This window comes from Rattus norvegicus, chromosome 6, assembly GCF_036323735.1.
Source record: "Rattus norvegicus strain BN/NHsdMcwi chromosome 6, GRCr8, whole genome shotgun sequence".
NCBI lineage: Eukaryota > Metazoa > Chordata > Mammalia > Rodentia > Muridae > Rattus > Rattus norvegicus.
In genome coordinates this window covers 21,892,394-21,913,167 of record NC_086024.1, presented here as the reverse complement: position 1 = coordinate 21,913,167, position 20,774 = coordinate 21,892,394, and the positions used below count along the sequence as shown (strand labels likewise).

Genomic DNA, 20,774 nt, shown 5'->3' with positions numbered 1-20,774 from the left:
GGATGGAGTGACTCTGTGTGTGTCCGACAGACACAGAGCCTACAGCACGCTAGCTGCAGCGATTGGCGTCTGGGCCGTCAGGCCTGACTGCCTGCTGCATGCAACAGCAGGTGAGCCAATGGCAGGCAGTGCAGATGCTGCTGGCGGCTGAGCTCCAAGTGCTGGCTTGAGCACAGCTCTCATCCACGGTGCCAGCTGTCAGGAGGGGCTGTGCAAAAAAAAAAGTTGCATGTGTTACATGTGGCATTCTAAGCAAGTGCCCATTCCTTGTCAAGATATGCCTAAGGTTGACTTAAAAAAGTTATTGGGCAGCTCACAAGCTTCTAACACCCTTGACTTTTTTTTTTTTTATTAACTTGAGTATTTCTTATATACATTTCGAGTGTTATTCCATTTCCCGGTATCTGGGCAAACATCCCCCTCCCCCCTCCCCTTCCTTATGGGTGTTCCCCTCCCAACCCTCCCCCCATTGCCGCTCTCCCCCCCACCAGTCTAGTTCACTGGGGGTTCAGTCTTAGCAGGACCCAGGGCTTCCCCTTCCACTGGTGCTCTTACTAGGATATTCATTGCTACCTATGGGGTCAGAGTCCAGGGTCAGTCCATGTATAGTCTTTAGGTAGTGGCTTAGTCCCTGGAAGCTCTGGTTGCTTGGCATTGTTGTACATATGGGGTCTCGAGCCCCTTCAAGATCTTCCAGTTCTTTCTCTGATTCCTTCAACGGGGGTCCTATTCTCAGTTCAGTGGTTTGCTGCTGGCATTCGCCTCTGTATTTGCTGTATTCTGGCTGTGTCTCTCAGGAGCGATCTACATCCAGCTCCTGTCCGTCTGCACTTCTTTGCTTCATCCATCTTGTCTAATTGGGTGGCTGTATATGTATGGGCCACATGTGGGGCAGGCTCTGAATGGGTGTTCCTTCAGTCTCTGTTTTAATCTTTGCCTCTCTCTTCCCTGCCAAGGGTATTCTTGTTCCCCTTTTAAAGAAGGAGTGAAGCATTCACATTTTGATCATCCGTCTTGAGTTTCATTTGTTCTAGGCATCTAGGGTAATTCAAGCATTTGGGCTAATAGCCACTTATCAATGAGTGCATACCCTGTATGTCTCTCTGTGATTGGGTTAGCTCACTCAGGATGATATTTTCCAGTTCCAACCATTTGCCTACGAATTTCATAAAGTCGTTGTTTTTGATAGCTGAGTAATATTCCATTGTGTAGATGTACCACATTTTCTGTATCCATTCCTCTGTTGAAGGGCATCTGGGTTCTTTCCAGCTTCTGGCTATTATAAATAAGGCTGCAATGAACATAGTGGAGCACGTGTCTTTTTTATATGTTGGGGCATCTTTTGGGTATATGCCCAAGAGAGGTATAGCTGGATCCTCAGGCAGTTCAATGTCCAATTTTCTGAGGAACCTCCAGACTGATTTCCAGAATGGTTGTACCAGTTTGCAATCCCACCAACAATGGAGGAGTGTTCCTCTTTCTCCACCTCCTCGCCAGCATCTGCTGTCACCTGAGTTTTTGATCATAGCCATTCTCACTGGTGTGAGGTGAAATCTCAGGGTTGTTTTGATTTGCATTTCCCTTATGACTAAAGATGTTGAACATTTCTTTAGGTGTTTCTCAGCCATTCGGCATTCCTCAGCTGTGAATTCTTCGTTTAGCTCTGAACCCCATTTTTTAATAGGGTTATTTGTTTCCCTGCGGTCTAACTTCTTGAGTTCTTTGTATATTTTGGATATAAGGCCTCTATCTGTTGTAGGATTGGTAAAGATCTTTTCCCAATCTGTTGGTTGCCGTTTTGTCCTAACCACAGTGTCCTTTGCCTTACAGAAGCTTTGCAGTTTTATGAGATCCCATTTGTCCATTCTTGATCTTAGAGCGTAAGCCATTGGTGTTTTGTTTAGGAAATTTTTTCCAGTGCCCATGTGTTCCAGATGCTTCCCTAGTTTTTCTTCTATTAGTTTGAGTGTATCTGGTTTGATGTGGAGGTCCTTGATCCACTTGGACTTAAGCTTTGTACAGGGTGATAAGCATGGATCGATCTGCATTCTTCTACATGTTGACCTACAGTTGAACCAGCACCATTTGCTGAAAATGCTATCTTTTTTCCATTTGATGGTTTTGGCTCCTTTGTCAAAAATCAAGTGACCATAGGTGTGTGGGTTCATTTCTGGGTCTTCAATTTTATTCCATTGGTCTATCTGTCTCTCTCTGTACCAATACCATGCAGTTTTTATCACTATTGCTCTGTAATACTGCTTGAGTTCAGGGATAGTGATTCCCCCTGAAGTCCTTTTATTGTTGAGGATAGCTTTAGCTATCCTGGGTTTTTTGTTATTCCAGATGAATTTGCAAATTGTTCTGTCTAACTCTTTGAAGAATTGGATTGGTATTTTGATGGGGATTGCATTGAATCTGTAGATTGCTTTTGGTAAAATGGCCATTTTTACTATATTAATCCTGCCAATCCATGAGCATGGGAGATCTTTCCATCTTCTGAGGTCTTCTTCAATTTCTTTCCTCAGTGTCTTGAAGTTCTTATTGTACAGATCTTTTACTTGCTTGGTTAAAGTCACACCGAGGTACTTTATATTATTTGGGTCTATTATGAAGGGTGTCGTTTCCCTAATTTCTTTCTCGGCTTGTTTCTCTTTTGTATAGAGGAAGGCAACTGATTTATTTGAGTTAATTTTATACCCAGCCACTTTGCTGAAGTTGTTTATCAGCTTTAGTAGTTCTCTGGTGGAACTTTTGGGATCACTTAAATATACTATCATATCATCTGCAAATAGTGATATTTTGACTTCTTCTTTTCCGATCTGTATCCCCTTGACATCCTTTTGTTGTCTGATTGCTCTGGCTAGAACTTCAAGAACTATATTGAATAAGTAGGGAGAGAGTGGGAAGCCTTGTCTAGTCCCTGATTTTAGTGGGATTGCTTCAAGTTTCTCTCCATTTAGTTTAATGTTAGCAACTGGTTTGCTGTATATGGCTTTTACCATGTTCAGGTATGGGCCTTGAATTCCTATTCTTTCCAGGACTTTTATCATGAAGGGGTGTTGAATTTTGTCAAATGCTTTCTCAGCATCTAATGAAATGATCATGTGGTTTTGTTCTTTCAGTTTGTTTATATAATGGATCACGTTGATGGTTTTCCGTATATTAAACCATCCCTGTATGCCTGGGATGAAGCCTACTTGATCATGGTGGATGATTGTTTTGATGTGCTCTTGGATTCGGTTTGCCAGAATTTTGTTGAGTATTTTTGCGTCGATATTCATAAGGGAAATTGGTCTGAAGTTCTCTTTCTTTGTTGTGTCTTTGTGTGGTTTAGGTATAAGAGTAATTGTGGCTTCGTAGAAGGTATTCGGTAGTGATCCATCTGTTTCAATTTTGTGGAATAGTTTGGATAATATTGGTATGAGGTCTTCTATGAAGGTTTGATAGAATTCTGCACTAAACCCGTCTGGACCTGGGCTCTTTTTGGTTGGGAGACCTTTAATGACTGCTTCTATTTCCTTAGGAGTTATGGGGTTGTTTAACTGGTTTATCTGTTCCTGATTTAACTTCGGTACCTGGTATCTGTCTAGGAAATTGTCCATTTCCTGAAGATTTTCAAGTTTTGTTGAATATAGGTTTTTGTAGTAAGATCTGATGATTTTTTGAATTTCCTCTGAATCTGTTGTTATGTCTCCCTTTTCATTTCTGATTTTGTTAATTTGGACGCACTCTCTGTGTCCTCTCGTTAGTCTGGCTAAGGGTTTACCTATCTTGTTGATTTTCTCAAAGAACCAACTTTTGGTTCTGTTGATTCTTTCTATGGTCCTTTTTGTTTCTACTTGGTTGATTTCCGCTCTGAATTTGATTATTTCCTGCCTTCTACTCCTCCTGGGTGTATTTGCTTCTTTTTGTTCTAGAGCTTTTAGGTGTGCTGTCAAGCTGCTGACATATGCTCTTTCCTGTTTCTTTCTGCAGGCACTCAGCGCTATGAGTTTTCCTCTTAGCACAGCTTTCATTGTGTCCCATAAGTTTGGGTATGTTGTACCTTCATTTTCATTAAATTCTAAAAAGTTTTTAATTTCTTTCTTTATTTCTTCCTTGACCAGGTTATCATTGAGTAGAGCATTGTTCAATTTCCAAGTATATGTGGGCATTCTTCCTTGATTGTTATTGAAGACCAGTTTTAGGCCGTGGTGGTCCGATAGCACGCATGGGATTATTTCTATCTTTCTGTACCTGTTGAGGCCCGTTTTTTGACCAATTATATGGTCAATTTTGGAGAAAGTACCATGAGGAGCTGAGAAGAAGGTATATCCTTTTGCTTTAGGATAGAATGTTCTATAAATATCCGTTAAGTCCATTTGGCTCATGACTTCTCTTAGTCTGTCTACATCTCTGTTTAATTTCTGTTTCCATGATCTGTCCATTGTTGAGAGTGGGGTGTTGAAATCTCCCACTATTATTGTGTGAGGTGCAATGTGTGTTTTGAGCTTTAGTAAGGTTTCTTTTATGTATGTAGGTGCCCTTGTATTTGGGGCATAGATATTTAGGATTGAGAGTTCATCTTGGTGGATTTTTCCTTTGATGAATATGAAGTGTCCTTCCTTATCTTTTTTGATGACTTTTAATTGAAAATTGATTTTATTTGATATTAGAATGGCTACTCCAGCTTGCTTCTTCTGACCATTTGCTTGGAAAATTGTTTTCCAGCCTTTCACTCTGAGGTAATGTCTGTCTTTGTCTCTGAGGTGTGTTTCCTGTAGGCAGCAGAATGCAGGGTCCTCGTTGCGTATCCAGTTTGTTAATCTATGTCTTTTTATTGGCGAGTTAAGGCCATTGATGTTGAGAGATATTAAGGAATAGTGATTATTGCTTCCCGTTATATTCATATTTGGATGTGAGGTTATGTTTGTGTGCTTTCATTCTCTTTGTTTTGTTGCCAAGACGATTAGTTTCTTGCTTCTTCTAGGGTATAGCTTGCCTCCTTATGTTGGGCTTTACCATTTATTATCCTTTGTAGTGCTGGATTTGTAGAAAGATATTGTGTAAATTTGGTTTTGTCATGGAATATCTTGGTTTCTCCATCTATGTTAATTGAGAGTTTTGCAGGATACAGTAACCTGGGCTGGCATTTGTGTTCTCTTAGGGTCTGTATGACATCAGTCCAGGATCTTCTGGCCTTCATAGTTTCTGGCAAAAAGTCTGGTGTGATTCTGATAGGTCTGCCTTTATATGTTACTTGACCTTTTTCCCTTACTGCTTTTAATATTCTTTATTTTGTGCGTTTGGTGTTTTGACTATTATGTGACAGGATGTGTTTCTTTTCTGGTCCAATCTATTTGGAGTTCTATAGGCTTCTTGTATGCCTATGGGTATCTCTTTTTTTAGGTTAGGGAAGTTTTCTTCTATGATTTTGTTGAAGATATTTACTGGTCCTTTGAGCTGGGAGTCTTCACTCTCTTCTATACCTATTATCCTTAGGTTTGATCTTCTCATTGAGTCCTGGATTTCCTGTATGTTTTGGACCAGTAGCTTTTTCCCGCTTTACATTATCTTTGACAGTTGAGTCAATGATTTCTATGGAATCTTCTGCTCCTGAGATTCTCTCTTCCATCTCTTGTATTCTGTTGGTGATGCTTGTATCTACGGCTCCTTGTCTCTTCCTTTGATTTTCTATATCCAGGGTTGTTTCCATGTGTTCTTTCTTGATTGCTTCTATTTCCATTTTTAATTCCTTCAACTGTTTGATTGTGTTTTCCTGGAATTCTTTCAGGGATTTTTGCGATTCCTCTCTGTAGGCTTCTACTTGTTCTCTAAGGGAGTTCTTCACGTCTTTCTTGAAGTCCTCTAGCATCATGATCAAATATGATTTTGAAACTAGATCTTGCTTTTCTGGTGTGTTTGGATATTCCATGTTTGTTTTGGTGGGAGAATTGGGCTCCGATGATGCCATGTAGTCTTGGTTTCTGTTGCTTGGGTTCCTGCGCTTGCCTCTCGCCATCAGATTATCTCTAGTGTTACTTTGTTCTGCTATTTCTGACAGTGGCTAGACTGTCCTATAAGCCTGTGTGTCAGGAGTGCTGTAGACCTGTTTTCCTCTCTTTCAGTCAGTTATGGGGACAGAGTGTTCTGCTTTCGGGCGTGTAGTTTTTCCTCTCTACAGGTCTTCAGCTGTTCCTGTGGGCCTGTGTCTTGAGTTCACCAGGCAGGGTGCTGCCCACGGGCTCTCTGCAGCGGCAGCAATCAGGAAGACCTGTGCCGCCCCTTCCGGGAGCTTCAGTGCACCAGGGTTCCAGATGGCCTTTGGTGTTTTCCTCTGGCGTCTGAGATGTATGTACAGAGAGCAGTCTCTTCTGGTTTCCCAGGCTTGTCTGCCTCTCTGAAGGTTCAGCTCTCCCTCCCACGGGATTTGGGTGCAGAGAACTGTTTATCCGGTCTGTTTCCCTCAGGTTCCGGCGGTGTCTCAGGCAGGGGTCCTGCTGCTCCTGGGCCCTCCCCCACGGGAGCCCAGAGGCCTTATACAGTTTCCTCTTGGGCCAGGGATGTGGGCAGGGGTGGGCAGTGTTGGTGGTCTCTTCCGCTCTGCAGCCTCAGGAGTGCCCACCTGACCAGGCGGTGAGGTCTCTTTCCCACGGGGTCTGGGAGCAGAGAGCTGCTGCGGGCTGGGATCCGCGGGTGTGGGACTTCCGGTAAACACAGGACGTGCCCAGTCCTAGAGGAATTCTGCCTCTGTGTGTCCCGATCTCACCAGGCAGCTCTCTTGCAGCAGACAAGTTGGTCTTACCTGTGGTCCCGAGGCTCAAGTTTGCTCGCGGGGTGCTGCCCAAGGGCTCTCTGCAGCGGCAGCAACCAGGAAGACATGTGCCGCCCCTTCTGGGAGCTTCAGTGCACCAGGGTTCCAGATGGCCTTTGGTGTTTTCCTCTGGCGTCTGAGATGTATGTACAGAGAGCAGTCTCTTCTGGTTTCCCAGGCTTGTCTGCCTCTCTGAAGGTTCAGCTCTCCCTCCCCCACCCTTGACTTTTGACTCACTGAGATTTACACACACACACACACACACACACACACACACACACACACACACACACACAGAGCTAGGCTGAGTGTGGTGTCACACATTTTTGATCCCAGCACTTAAGAGGCAAAAGAAGGTGGAGTTCTATGATTTCTCGCCAGCCAGGACCACAAAAGGAGACTCTGTTTCAAGAACAAGCACAGGCACACAGATAGACAGACAGACAGACACATGCACACAATACATGCATGCACACATGCAAACAAACAAAACACATAAACCAAAACCCAAAATAACAACAACAACAACAACAACAACAACAACAACAAAATAGTTTAAAAAGACAAACAAGGCAGAGGGGGGAAGGGGGACAAAAAAGTGTACAACAGTAATTAAATAGGAATAAAAGTGAAAATACAAAGCAAAAAGACCCCTAAATTTGTAGTAAAAAGAAGAAAGCAGAAGCACAGGGTTGGGTAGGGGGTGGAAAGAAAAAGTTCGAGGAACTTCTTAACTTCTTTTGGAGTCTTCAAAACGTGGATCCTACCAGTTACCTGCCTGGAGCAGGATGTCAGCCGAAACTGGGCTCTTGTCTTTCCTGTGGTTTGGGCTGATGCCGACCATTTGGTTTGTACTGGATGAGTGACCAGTGTTTCCCAGAGCTGCCTTTATCTCCTTCCTTCTTCGTATACCAGGGGCCTCCTCTGGCCACATGGAGTTTTGTAGTCTGTGGGCACATTCAGTTTCTCTTCCTTTCCTAAGGGTAAGCTGGAAGGTGTCTCTCAAGTGTGTTGAGAGCGTGGAAAGTTCATTAATGTAGAAGACCTATTTTCAATATCCCTTTGTAGTAGTCAATCCGCTGGAGGGACTGGACACTGCAGCAGTGGCTGACAGGTAGGTGACTCTCGAAGTTGGTCCACCGTCTCACCTTAAACTCAGGGTTAGCCAACTCCAATGTTCCTTCCAGTGTTAAGATCTTCTCCAGGCCACCGGCAGCAGGATTATGCACACCACAGCCTGGTCCAAGCCTTCTGCAGTCTGCACCTCTCATCTTGCCAGTATCTCTCTTGCTTCTCACTCTTGTCTTCTCTCCAAGGCTGCCATTCACTCTGGGGCACTGATGGGTCAAGTTCATAGTCTCTGACTCATGGTTATCATCTGTTCTTTGGTCCTTGAGGTAACACCTTTCTGCAGGAGACACAGAGGGCTTTGTGCTCATAGACAAGCATTAGGAGCACCTGGAATGTTAAATACACAGGGTCCTTCCTTCAAGGGAGTGAATGCAAAACTACTTTGTCCAGAAGGCCGGGAGCGGACATGCTTACTAGACTGGTGACCTTTGCATATCTGTGTGGCTAGAGACCTTATTTCATGAGATTCTCCTTCAGACCCTTATCATAGTTTTTTCCCCAATCAATCTTTCTCCCATCTTATAGGCTCTCTCTTTTGTTTTACATTAGCTGCATTATGTTTCTAATTGTTAACATCTATGATTCAGGAAACCAAGGATGAAATTCTATAGTCCTTCTTACAAAGTTACAGAGCTGTTGCTTTGAATATTTTTCTCCCCTGGATTTCTTTTTAAAAGATTTATTTATTTTACGTATATAAGTACACTGTACCTGTCTTCACACACACCAGAAGAGGGCATCTAATGATCCCATTACAGATGGTTGTGAGCCACCATGTGGCTGCTGGGATTTGAAGTCAGGACCTCTGGAAGAGCAGTCAGTTCTCTAACCACTGAGTCATCTCTCCGCCCAAACCTTGGTGTTATCATGAAGCATCTCTGGACTCAGTATTTTTGTAAAAAAAACCTCTGTTCTCCATCGTCTTCTGATTGACTAATTAAAGAGCTGAACAACAAATAGGCAAGCAGGAGAGGAAAAGACAGGGAAAGAGGGGGGGAGAGAGAGGGAAGGAAAGAGAGGGGAGAGAAGGGGGAGAGGGGGGAGAGACAGAGACAGGGGGGAGAGACAGGGAGAGAGAGACAGAGACAAGGGGAGAGATAGAGAGGGGGGAGGGGGAGAGAGAGAAGGAGGAGAGAGACAAGGGGGAGAGAGAGGGACAAGGGGGGAGAGAGAGAATGGGAGAGAGACAGAGACAAGGGGGGAGAGAGAGACAAGGGGGAGAAAGAGGGAGAGGGAGGGAGGGAGAGAGAGAGTCAGAGAGACAGAGAGAAAGAGAGAAAGAGAGAGACACAGACAGACACACAGAGAGAGACAGAGAGACAAGGAGAGAGAGAGAGAGGGAGAGGGAGGGAGGGAGGAAGGGGGAGAGAGAGAGAGAAAGAGAGACAGACAGACAGACACACAGAGAGACAGAGAGACAAGGGGGGAGAGAGAGGGAGAGAGAGGCAAGGAGAGGACCAGAGGACTGGAGAGTCACCATTGGGACATGGATGAAGAAGGAGGTGCCAGGGAGAGACTAAGACCTCAGAGGCAGGCAATAGACCCCAGGGCTGGGAAGTAGCCTAAGGCCAGTTAGAATAGCTGAGTAACTGCCCAGTGTAGTGCCTGAAGCTCTTAATAAATATAAACGTCTCTGTGTCATTATTCAGAGCAAGGGAAGGCATAGAAAAGCCCCTTCTTATACAGTGCTGGGAGGAGGCTGAGGAGGGGGGAAAAGGGATGAGACTACATCAAATCTCTCTGTGAAGTACATATGACACCTTCCATAAGGATAGATTCTGTAGATTGAGAAAAACAAGCTTATGACAATGGCCTGGGGCAGAGCCTGGTGTAATCAATGGCCATGGACAACACAAAGGTCACCAGGCTCCAATGCATGCCTGCTCCCAGCTTTGTAGGCAAATAACAGGTATTGAATTCTTTCCCTTGAAGGAACAACCCTGGGTTAGCATTCCAGGTTCCCCTAGAGCTTATCTGTTAGCAGAGGGACCTCTGCCCACACCATGGAAGCTCTTTCTTTGTCTACTTGGAGCAGCCTGCTTGTTTTTATTTTATTTTCTTTACCCATCAGCACATGAAGGCAGCATCTGTCTCATCTACCATGCTACCTGGAAGCTTCCTTTTCCACATTCGTGTGTCAGGCATGAGAGTGGGGGAGCCAGAGTTGAAGGAAAACAAAATTTCAGGGGCTGGGGATTTAGCTCAGTGGTAGAGCGCTTGCCTAGGAAGCACAAGGCCCTGGGTTCGGTCCCCAGCTCCGAAAAAAAGACCAAAAAAAAAAAAATTTCAGAGGATGGTAGACCAACAAAGAAAGAAATGAGTTACCCCAGGCAAACCTCAGGTCACAAATGTCTTTCCTGTGGCCTCTATCTCAGCACTCCCCATGAGCCAAACATCCAAGCACATGGGTCTTGGGGGACAAACCAATCCTAACCATACACACAAGCTACATTTTCTCCCCTCTCATTTTCTTCTCCACACCTTCTCCTTGTCTTTCATTTTTCTTCCTAACCCTTTCACTAAGGAATATAGCCTTTTATTCTATGTAACTTTGCTTTAAAGCAATGCTAACTAGTTAAGACACTAACCGTAGCTAGCTCTTCTGTGTGTTAACATAACTGCTGACACCGTTAAGCGCCACACCCCCTGCCATACTACTGAACCACAGGAGTGATTCCTTCAGTGTTGGTCTACAGCAGACCCGTGAGATTGCCTTTACTTCAGTATCATGGTTGACTTGAGGCTGGTGGGGGCAAAGTCTAATCAAAGTTGCAGACCAGGCAAACGGCCACGGGGAGACTTTCTCATCTCATGTTTAGCTGTGTTAGCATATGCTTTGTGCGTCTCCACCTGATGGGAGAGAATCGAGGCCACGGAAGCTTTTGCTGCACTCCTACACCAAACAAGAACCATCAGCTCATGACGGGAACTCAACTGCTGCCTGAAGCTATAAGGACTTTCCTAAACACAGCGGGACTTCTCAGAGCCAGATTTGTTATCTTTCTATCTTTGTTATCTTTGACTAATGAAGCTGTGATGGTTTGCATATGCTTGGCCCAGGAAGTGGTACTATTAGATGGGGTGGCCTTATTGGAGGAAGTGTGTCACTGCGGGGTGGGCTTGGAGACCCTCCTCCTAGCTGCCTGAGGATGCTCAGGCTGTCCCTGGCTTCCTTCGGGTGAAGATGTAGAACTCAGCTCCTCCTGCACCATGTCTGCTTGGATGCTGCTATGCTCCTGCCTTGATGATAATGGACTGAACCTCTGAACCTGTAAGCCAGCCCCAATTAAATGTTGTCCTTTATAAAACTTGTATTGATCATGGCGTCTGTTCACAGCAATAAAACCCTAACTAAGACAGAAGTTTAATTGTGAATATTATTTGCTCTTGCTACGATTTAAAAGGGAGACCCTCACCAGTTCCTGGAAGAAAATGCTATCTTTTCCTACTGCTGTGCTTTTCTATCATTTTTTTTTCTTTTTTTCGGAACTGGGGACCGAACCCAGGGCCTTGTGCTTGCTAGGCAAGAGCTCTACCACTGAGCTAAATCCCCAACCCCACTGCTGTGCTTTTCAAAGAGCTAAGGATATGTTTTATGGAGCCAGGAATGGTGCGGTGGGAAGGGGGTGCCTCACTGGACCCACGCTTAGGCATCCCTCCCTGCTGACCCCAGACACCAGCCATGTGATGGTGTAGTGTAGAATAAAGTTTATCTGAGGGCCTGGAAAGGGGAGTTGAAAAGGGAGTAGACGCAGAGAGGGGGGGGGTTAGAAAGAGAAGAGGGTCAGAAAGAAAGAAGGGGCAGAGAGAGCGAGGAGGGGCCAAACAGTCCCTTTTACAGCAAGCCAGACCTATCTGTCTGTTGCCAGGTAATTGTTGGGCAAAGCCAAGAAGAAATGCTAACATCTACATCATCATTAAACCTTTCACCTGTCTTTTAGGGCAAGTGATGGACTTAGTCTATTGGAACTCCTCAAAGACAGTTAGCACTGTAGACGCCAAGGAGTCTGGACATAATCCACGGTAATAGCAGTACTAAAAAAAAAAATCTGACCTTCTAAACACAGGGATTTCTATAATAATAGGGCATATACGTTTCCTGAGTTCTGGAAGAAAATCTAACATTTTAGGGGCAAACGCTATACTAAATGTATACATTGATTTTATTTCAATTTTTAGAAATGTAAAGAATCTTAGACACCTAAAGCATACTGGGAGCAAGGCTAGAGATAAAGCTAGATATAGAATGCACAAGGCTGCGTGTTCTAGGTTCTGCAATACTCCAAGAAAGAGAGCGAGGGATGGAGCGACAGAGAGAAAATATGAATGAATATAGTACATGTGGGGAACCATTTTTGGTCTCCATTTTATAATGGGCAAAGAACTGACCACAGAGGAGTCCTAGTCAGAAACGGAGATCTGGGTTTGATTACATTTCTGATGATTAATTCCAGAAGTTTGTGAAAAGCTGAAAATCAGAATTGTGTTTACATCTTTCATACATGATTCCCACTTGAAGTCATTATGTTACATAATAGTGGGGTCATCTTTCACTGTGGTTGGGAAGGTGTAATTAATAATCCGTCTCTCCAGAAAGGAAAGAGGAACTGGCTAGATGCCCTGCCCATCTGCTCAACAGGATTAGCCCTCACATTACAAACATTCTTTGTTTCCCCTGGGCTAGAATTTAAGACTGATTTAAACACGGTCTTGTTTGTTTGTTTCTTGACGAATAAAACATTTAAGGAGACAATGGTCAAGATCCTACTGACACTAATACACGTAGTTATAGGAGGATTTGACTGTGTGGAAGAGAGGACGGGGCAGAGATGTGTAAAGTAATTCTAGTTTCTCCAGGGTCAGGTTAATCTGAAAATTCTACACGCTCAACTCTGAATTTCCAGTCATGTGGTATGAAAGGAAACAACATATGGAAGTGTAGACTAACCTATTTCGTATGACTGTGTGATGCCCACTCTGTGATGCCCACTGCGTGATGACCACTGCATGAAGTCCACTGCGTGATGTCCACTGTGTGATGTCCACTCTGTGACGTCCACTATGTGATGACCACTGCATGAAGTTCACTGTGTGATGTCCACTGTGTGATGTCCACTCTGTGATGCCCACTGTGTGATGACCACTGCATGAAGTTCACTGTGTGATGTCCACTGTGTGATGTCCACTCTGTGATGCCCACTGTGTGATGACCACTGCATGAAGTTCACTGTGTGATGTCCACTGTGTGATGTCCACTCTGTGATGTCCACTGTGTGATGTCTAGTGTGACGGCAGGTATGTATCCGTGTTTAGTTCATGTTATATGAAATACCACCTTCTAAGTTAGCCTCTTGTATCTTATCAGTGTCAGGGGTAGGTCACCACAGACACTGGACTCGGGTTCTGGGACATGGATATATTGATACATATTTAATGTTTCCTCTTGATTTCCAAAATAAGTCACTGTTTCTTTTTTGTCTTCTTCTAGACTATATAGACTTATATTCCCCAAATGAGGAAAATGAGAAAAGAATGGGGTGGTTAAAATAAGAGCATAATAAGTAAAGCAAGCAGAGATTGAGTAGCAGAGGGTCTGTGTGAGCAGGCTGGCCTCAGGGCTATCTTTTAAGGCAGGTAGTAGGATCCCCTGTTCTCTTGTTTTCTCTAGGCCTTGGGTTCTTTAGGATGAAAGAACCTAAGACCTTGTTGTTTCTTTTTCCTTTTTCTCTCTCTTTTACAAAGGAGGAGCTATTTTCTGCAGTACGCTAGGATTGCACCTTGGGACTCTTGATGTCTCATCTCTTTCATTTAGAGAGTTCACCAAGAGCTGGCCCATTCTTTAGAGTAAGGGTGTCCAAATTTATGGCCTTTTTGGATCACATTGGACAAAGAAGAATTGTTATGGGCCACACAAATAGACAAACACTAATGGAATCTAGTAAGCTAACAACGATTCTGTGTATAAATTTCATGATATCTGTTGCCGCAGAGAAGCCCTGCACCCCAAATCCTCATATGGTGACCCTAATTACACATCACCCTGTTTAGAGAGTCTGAGAATTGTTCTGTGGGTCCCATTCGTGACCAGCAACAAAGAAAGTGAACACATCTAAGTAATAAAATGTCATTGGCCTTATTATAATTACAATTATTTTATAATACAATTATATTATTGTTGTTGTTGTTGTTGTTAAATGGCAACCCAGAATGGTCAGAGAGTGAACTACTTGACACGTAGTGCATTTGATATGTGACGCAGTGATATGTGGGTGGGTGGAAGTGGTTACAGTTCTCAGTGAGTTCTCAAAGTGCTGATAGTCCACAATTTCCCTCTTGGTTGCTTCAGGCTTTGAGAAGAGTTGCTCACAACAGTAGGTGATATCGAGCGTTGTGACTATGATGTGAGAGATATGTGTTTCAGGGAAGACAAGACTTGTCAAAGCCTAGGAAAGAAAGGCAGCTAATTTTTCCCTCAAGTTAGATGGCTGACTGACTGTAACTTTTAATCACCTGGGTGGTTTTTGTCTCTGAGGCTTACTGCCTCTGTCTGCTAACCTAGGCCTAGTTATGGAAGCGTCTACCCTCTGTACAATGTTGTCCTCTGTACAATGTTGTTTAGACTTAGAGTGTTTCAGCCCCTGAGACTTGCTGCTGAATAGGGTCACCCTTTCTTGTTCTGTCTGATCTCGAGCTGTTCCGGCTCAGACTCCTCCTCTTTTTTTTTTTTTTTTTCATTGTGAAAAAGTCTTTATTTTAAGAAAAAAATTTAGTTAACAAAAAATTTAACAAGTTTCACTTAGCAAAATACACCCAAAAGGAAATCACAGTACAAAGAAAGCTTTAAGTCAAGGCCTTACCAATTCCTACAGAATTAGTATTGTGTCTCAATTCTCAAAACTAACTTTTAAAAAGCTTAAACTTAACCTAAAGATTTTAAATGAAAATATAAACTAGAATGAACATGAGAAATGCTTCTCTTTGTATCAGGGATCTAGCACCTTGAGTTCTCCAGAAAAGTACATGCCCCCAGTGTGTTCACTGTGGTGTGCTGAAAGATCCACTCAACATACTTAAACTACTTAACTCAGATAACATCACTCTTAAGTATACTACCAAAAATGTTAATTGAGAAAAGCGGAAGAAAACATGTTTTTAGTTTACTCAATATTACATTCTAGAAGAAAAGTTTGCATGAGAAACACTGAAGAGGTAATTTTTTAATCCAGATTTCACAAACTCATGGTGCAAAGTGGGTCCCCCAAGCTTCCTCTAGAGTTATAAACTGCTCTTGACTGTTTATTGGCTGCCTGTGAAATTTTCTGATTGAAATAACCCAAATGTTCCTACAATACTCATCATATCCACCCATGCTGTTCTGACCGCTGTAGCCGGCCCCGTAACAGCCACTCACTGACTGGCTCTCCAGGCCACTGTAAGTTGCCTGGGCAGCTGACACACCCATGCCTGCATCACCTGGCTGCACTAGGCCCCACTGCTAGCTCCTGTTGTTGAATTCAGGAAGAGTTGTATGTATCTGTGCTGCATTTGGCCCTGTCCTTGGACATGGCTGCCACTGCTTCTTCATGAGTAGCAAACTCAGCATCAGCTTCTCCGGTCACTCTTCCATCAGGACCAATCTCAATATGAACTCTCACAGGGTTGAGTGGAGAGAAGAAGTTGTAAATGTCGCTCTCCGTTGCTTTGTAGGGCAGCCCTCTCATGTGGACGCAGTGGCCGGTGGTGCTCTGCACTGTGAACTCGCTGTCTCCGTATCTGTGATCATACATTCCTGAGAGACAATAGCTGAGGTCTCTCCCAAACAGGTCAGTGGTGAAGCCATAGCCATCACTGAGGCCACTGTGTTCTTCATAGCCCCCAGAGCCTGCACTATGGCACCAGACCTCATCCTATCCAGGCCTGCCTGTCTCACAATGCCAACGTACCTCCAGGCTGTGCCAGGCCTGTCATAAGGCCCAGGCCTCTGCACAGACATAAACTTCAGAGGTGGATCTGAGTATGACCTAACTTCCTCCTGACTGCTCTTGAACACTTCAATATACCTGTGCCCTATTCTCTCCTTGTGCTTCCCTAAAGCTTTCTCGGCTAACTCTTGTGAGGCAAACTGAACGAAGGCCTCCCCTGTAATCTTGCCTTCTGGGTCCACAGGTAGTGTGATCCCGTTTGGCACAATTTCCAACCCTGAGAAGAACTGAACGAGTTCTTCCTTTGTGCATCCAAACGGGAGTCCCCGAAGCCTCACAAAGCCATCATTGGCACTGTCGGCGCTGTTTGGACCACTGTGCTTCAACACCCAATCCATCTCGGTTCTGTGTGACTTGAACACCTCAATATACCGGTGTCCCATGCTTTCCCTGTCTTTTTTCAGAGCCAATTTTACATCATCTTCTGACTCAAGTTCAACAAAAGCCTCACCACTCTGCCTGCCTTCTCTAGTATAAATGAAATGAACACCTGCGACCCCATCATGAATTGTGCGGTCGGAGAGGAAGTTTTGTACGTCCTCAATTGAGTAGGACCAGGGTAGGCCACGGAGTTTGACCACATAGCCTTCACCTCCCTCAGGGCCCAGCATCATGGACACTTGACAGGGTTGATGTCACACAAGCTTGGGCAATTTTTTGTAGCTTAAAGAGCCCCCACAGATGCCTTCTGTAGGAAACACAGAATGGAAGATAACAAGTTTTCCACGGGAGGAAGGTAGAAGTGACTTCTATTTTCAATAACGAACGCGGCTTACGAACCCCAACTCCACCCGACGCCTTAAAAACGCAGAGGGCTCCGGGGAAAGTCCAGGTGCATCTTCTTTTTGTTCTCAACCTTCAGGAAGACGAGGCGCAGTCTCAGACTCCTCTTTGTGTTGACGGATTCAATCTGGCTTCTCTCAGCTTCCCCTGAATTGCTCATACTAACTTTGTCGATCGGTTCTAATCTTGTGACTCCTTCTCATTCTCTGCTCATTCTGTCTTCACCTGTGTCTAGCTTGTTCTCTCTTCAACCTCTGTACAGCTGTCCCAGTAAAACTGCTTCCTTCCCCTCTCCTCTTTTTATTTTATTTTATTTTATTTTATTCTCTGTGGTCTCTCTCTCTCTCTCTCTCTCTCTCTCTCTCTCTCTATCTCTATCTCTCTATCTATCTCTATCTATCTATCTATCTATCTATCTATCTATCTATCTATCTATCTATCTATCTATCTATCTATCTTTTTTTTTTTTCTTTTTCTTTTTTTTCCGGAGCTGGGGACCGAACCCAGGGCCTTGCACTTGCTAGGCAAGCGCTCTACCACTGGGCTAAATCCCCAACCTCTCTCTGTGGTCTCTTAAGTAGCTTCCCGTTTCTCTTTCTTCATGTGAGAGTTGGGCATATCCTGTTCTGTCAAATCTCTCTCTGTTTCATGTAGTTGCTTGTATTAAGAATGCTAATCTTTTCCCCCTAAAGTCCTTCTGCAAGAGAGGGTCTGCAGAACTTTCTGGGAGCCTGCCCCCAGCTGGTTCTGATTGGTAAATAAAGACGCCAGCAGCCAATAGCTGCGAGGGGGCGGACAGAAGCGGGGGTTTTAGGATTTTCTCGGTTAGGACTGGGAGGAAAGGAAGAGGAGGCCCACTATGTTTGAGGAGAATGTGGAGAGGAGACAGAGGCCACCATGAGGTAGAGAAGCAAGGCAAAGGAAGTGTGACCCAGAGGGATGCACCAATGGGTCCGGGGTGGCCAAGATGGGACCTAGAAATCAGTAAGTAGGAACGCAGAATTATTGGCAGGAGGCAGATTCTAGCAGCACGGAGGGTAGGCAGTCGCCCAGTAATTGTTCTGATGAGGGGACATTTAGTTATGGGTGTGTGTGTGTGTGTGTGTGTGTGTGTGTGTGTGTGTGTGTCTCATTCGGGACCATAAACCACCGAGGCGGGTAGCAACCCTATAAATAGGCTTTACTAATAATTAATACAACAGATTTATCACTTTGTCTATCACTCAATTAGACATCACCTTCAAACTTAAGGTGCTTCTTTCTACAAACTAACTTTGCCTTCATTGTTTGGGATTAAAGGTGTGTGCTAAGGGCCTGTCTATATTCTAGCCAGAGATTAAAGGTGTGTGCTAAGGGCTGGGCCACACCACAACTAGAAAGAGTTTTCTTCCAGTAATCATCAGTCTTGTGATCAAATATCCTACAACAGCTGACTGTAGCTTTGTACGGTCTGTTTATGATTGACAGGCAACATATCTACATTGACTGAAAACAGAGTTGGAAGTTTGACCAAGATACTATTTTTCTGGGAATTTTGGAATCTGTTTTAAATTCTTTAATTTTCAAATTTATTTTATGTGTTTGAATGTTTTTACTGCATGCATGCATGTGAACCACTTGTGTACCTCATGCTTTTGAAGGTCAGAAGAGAACATTGGGTCACCTGGAACTAGAGTTACAGATAGTTGTGGGGGTTCTGGAAATTGTACCCAGGTCCTCTGCAAGAAAAACAAGTACTGTAAATTGCTTCGCCATTTCTCCAGCCTCTTAAATTCTTGTATCAAATAAATAAGCTGCATATTTTTTGCTGGTCCTGAAAGCCCTGTTTAGTCACTGTATCAAAAGGCAGGAAATTGTTTTTCTTAATTTGAGAGCCACAATTTCACTTTCATTTGAAACCTTATTATGGTTTGAAACATTGTATTAGTAAGTTGGATTTCATCTTAAGGACAATATAATTCATTTAAGCGATGAGTGAAACTCACTGGGAATGCTAACTTTGCATGATGGGAGCTTTCATCATCAAGTTCTGGAATAAATTCAGTTTTGAGACCATGAGCAACTTGACACTCTGTCTCAAGTAATAAAACCTGTTTGTCATTTGGCTTTAACTGAGTCACCTCATTTCTGAAAAAGTAAATGCTGTTATTTTAGCCAGCATCAATGTTTTAAAAGTAATCCTAAGACTGGTAATGAGTTAGTCATTCATAACATGAAACCTGTGGCTTTGGCAATTTTCCTAACATACACTTGTAATACTTTTGTGCATACATTTTCTTGATGTGCTGTATAATGACTCTCCATTAAGTGTAAGTACGAGGTGGCTTCTGCATCACCTTCTATTAGTTTTACAAACGTGTCTCACTCTTTTATCTACCATTAATGGGTTATCAACCGTAACAGATAAATTGACAGTGGACGACGAAATTGGGCTTTACATATATTTTATTGCCCCATGTAAGTTTCTTGGCTTAGTTGTGTCTCCTAAATAAACCATTAATTATACCACTAAATAAACCATTTTTTGAATGACATTGCATTTGTCAAAAAGACCACTAATGAAAATGGCTTGTCCAGCCATGTCTTTGTCACTCTGAAGAGACACCATGACCAAGGCAGCTCATAAGGAAAAAGCACTAAACTGGGAACTGGCTTAAAGTTTCAGAAGTTAATTTACTGTCATCGTGGTGGGGGTTGTAGTGGAGCTGGAGACGTCGCTGAGGGCGCCACAGTCTGATCCGTAGGCAGCGAGAAAGACTGGGTCTGCTGTAGGCTTCTGAAACCTCAAACCACACCCCCCAATGACGCACTTCCTTCAACAAGGCCACACCTCCTAATCCTTTTTTTTTTAATTTTTTTAATTTATTCATTTATTATATATAAGTACACTGTAGCTGTCTTCAGATACACCAGAAGAGGGCATCAGATCTCTTTACAGATGGTTGTGAGCCACCATGTGGTTGCTGGGAATTGAACTCATGACCTCTGGAAGAGCAGTCGGGTGCTCTTAACCGCTGAGCCATCTCTCCAGCCCCACACCTCCTAATCCTTATAATCCTTTTAGACACTTCTACTCCCTGATGTAACTTTTCATTTTTTTTTAAAATTCTATTTTTAATGATGGTTCTTAAACACTTTAACCTTCTTTGTAACCCATCACCCACCAGAGGCAGTGGGAAAGAAAGGATACAGGGGAAATGGACCTTTTTAGAAAGGTTCATTGGAGCAACTCCCATCTATGTTGTCTGGAAATCAGTTCAGTTCACAGGTTATCAGGTAGTGGTGGCTCCATTCACTTGCAAACACCTCGCAGACACCTGCAGTCCAGTTTGGTACACAGTCGGGTAAGCAACAGCAGTGACAGGACCTAGCAGAGGCTGAGTCAACAGGAGGGACCAACAGGAACACCGAAAGACGTTCTTGGCTGTGCCTTTCTCAGAGAAGTGAACATGCAAGACCCACAAGTGTTGCATAGCTAGCTGTACCAGCAAGCCAAGCCAAGCCAAGCCAAAAAGAAAAAAAAAATCCCATTATGCAAAAAGTCTCATGTTTTTTACCTTGAAGATTTTGTTAGGCAGTATTCATAGCTTCCTAGGTTGGACGGCCAGGGATCAGACATTTTATTTGTTTGTTTGCTGGTTTGAGACAGGGTTTCTCCGGGTAGCCCTGGCTGTCCTGGAGTAGAGGCAGGCAGATCTCTGAGGCCAGATTACATTTTTACAACAGTAGTAGTATGGCATTCCATGCTTTGTCATACACGTGGTCCCTCAGAGTCATTCCTATTTCCCTTCTCCTATCTTTCCTTCCCCTTGGTAAGTCCGATTCTTGACTACTGGGCAGTACGATGGGGCAGCACTTCTCAATTTTAATGTGCAAAGGAATTGTATAGGAATCTGGCTAAAGCGCAGATCCCGATTTAGGGTCCCACTTTTCTGGCCACTCCCTGGTGATGGGTTGTTCCTGTTTTGATACATTTTGGGTTTGGAGTGGAGGAAAGAGGATCCATGTGCAGAGTGTCCTGGGTTCAAAGGTGAATTCTTTCTTTTGCTTGGGTGTGGCCGTGGGCAGGCTAACCTTGTCTATAT

At 43.8% G+C, this 20,774-nt stretch overlaps 1 pseudogene; it reads right to left on the bottom strand.

Annotated features, from left to right (window-relative positions):
- Nucleotides 1-14,636: 14,636 nt before the first annotated feature.
- On the bottom strand, nt 14,637-16,804 carry Hnrnpf-ps4 (heterogeneous nuclear ribonucleoprotein F, pseudogene 4; annotated as a pseudogene).
- Between the last annotated feature and the right edge of the window lie 3,970 nt (nt 16,805-20,774).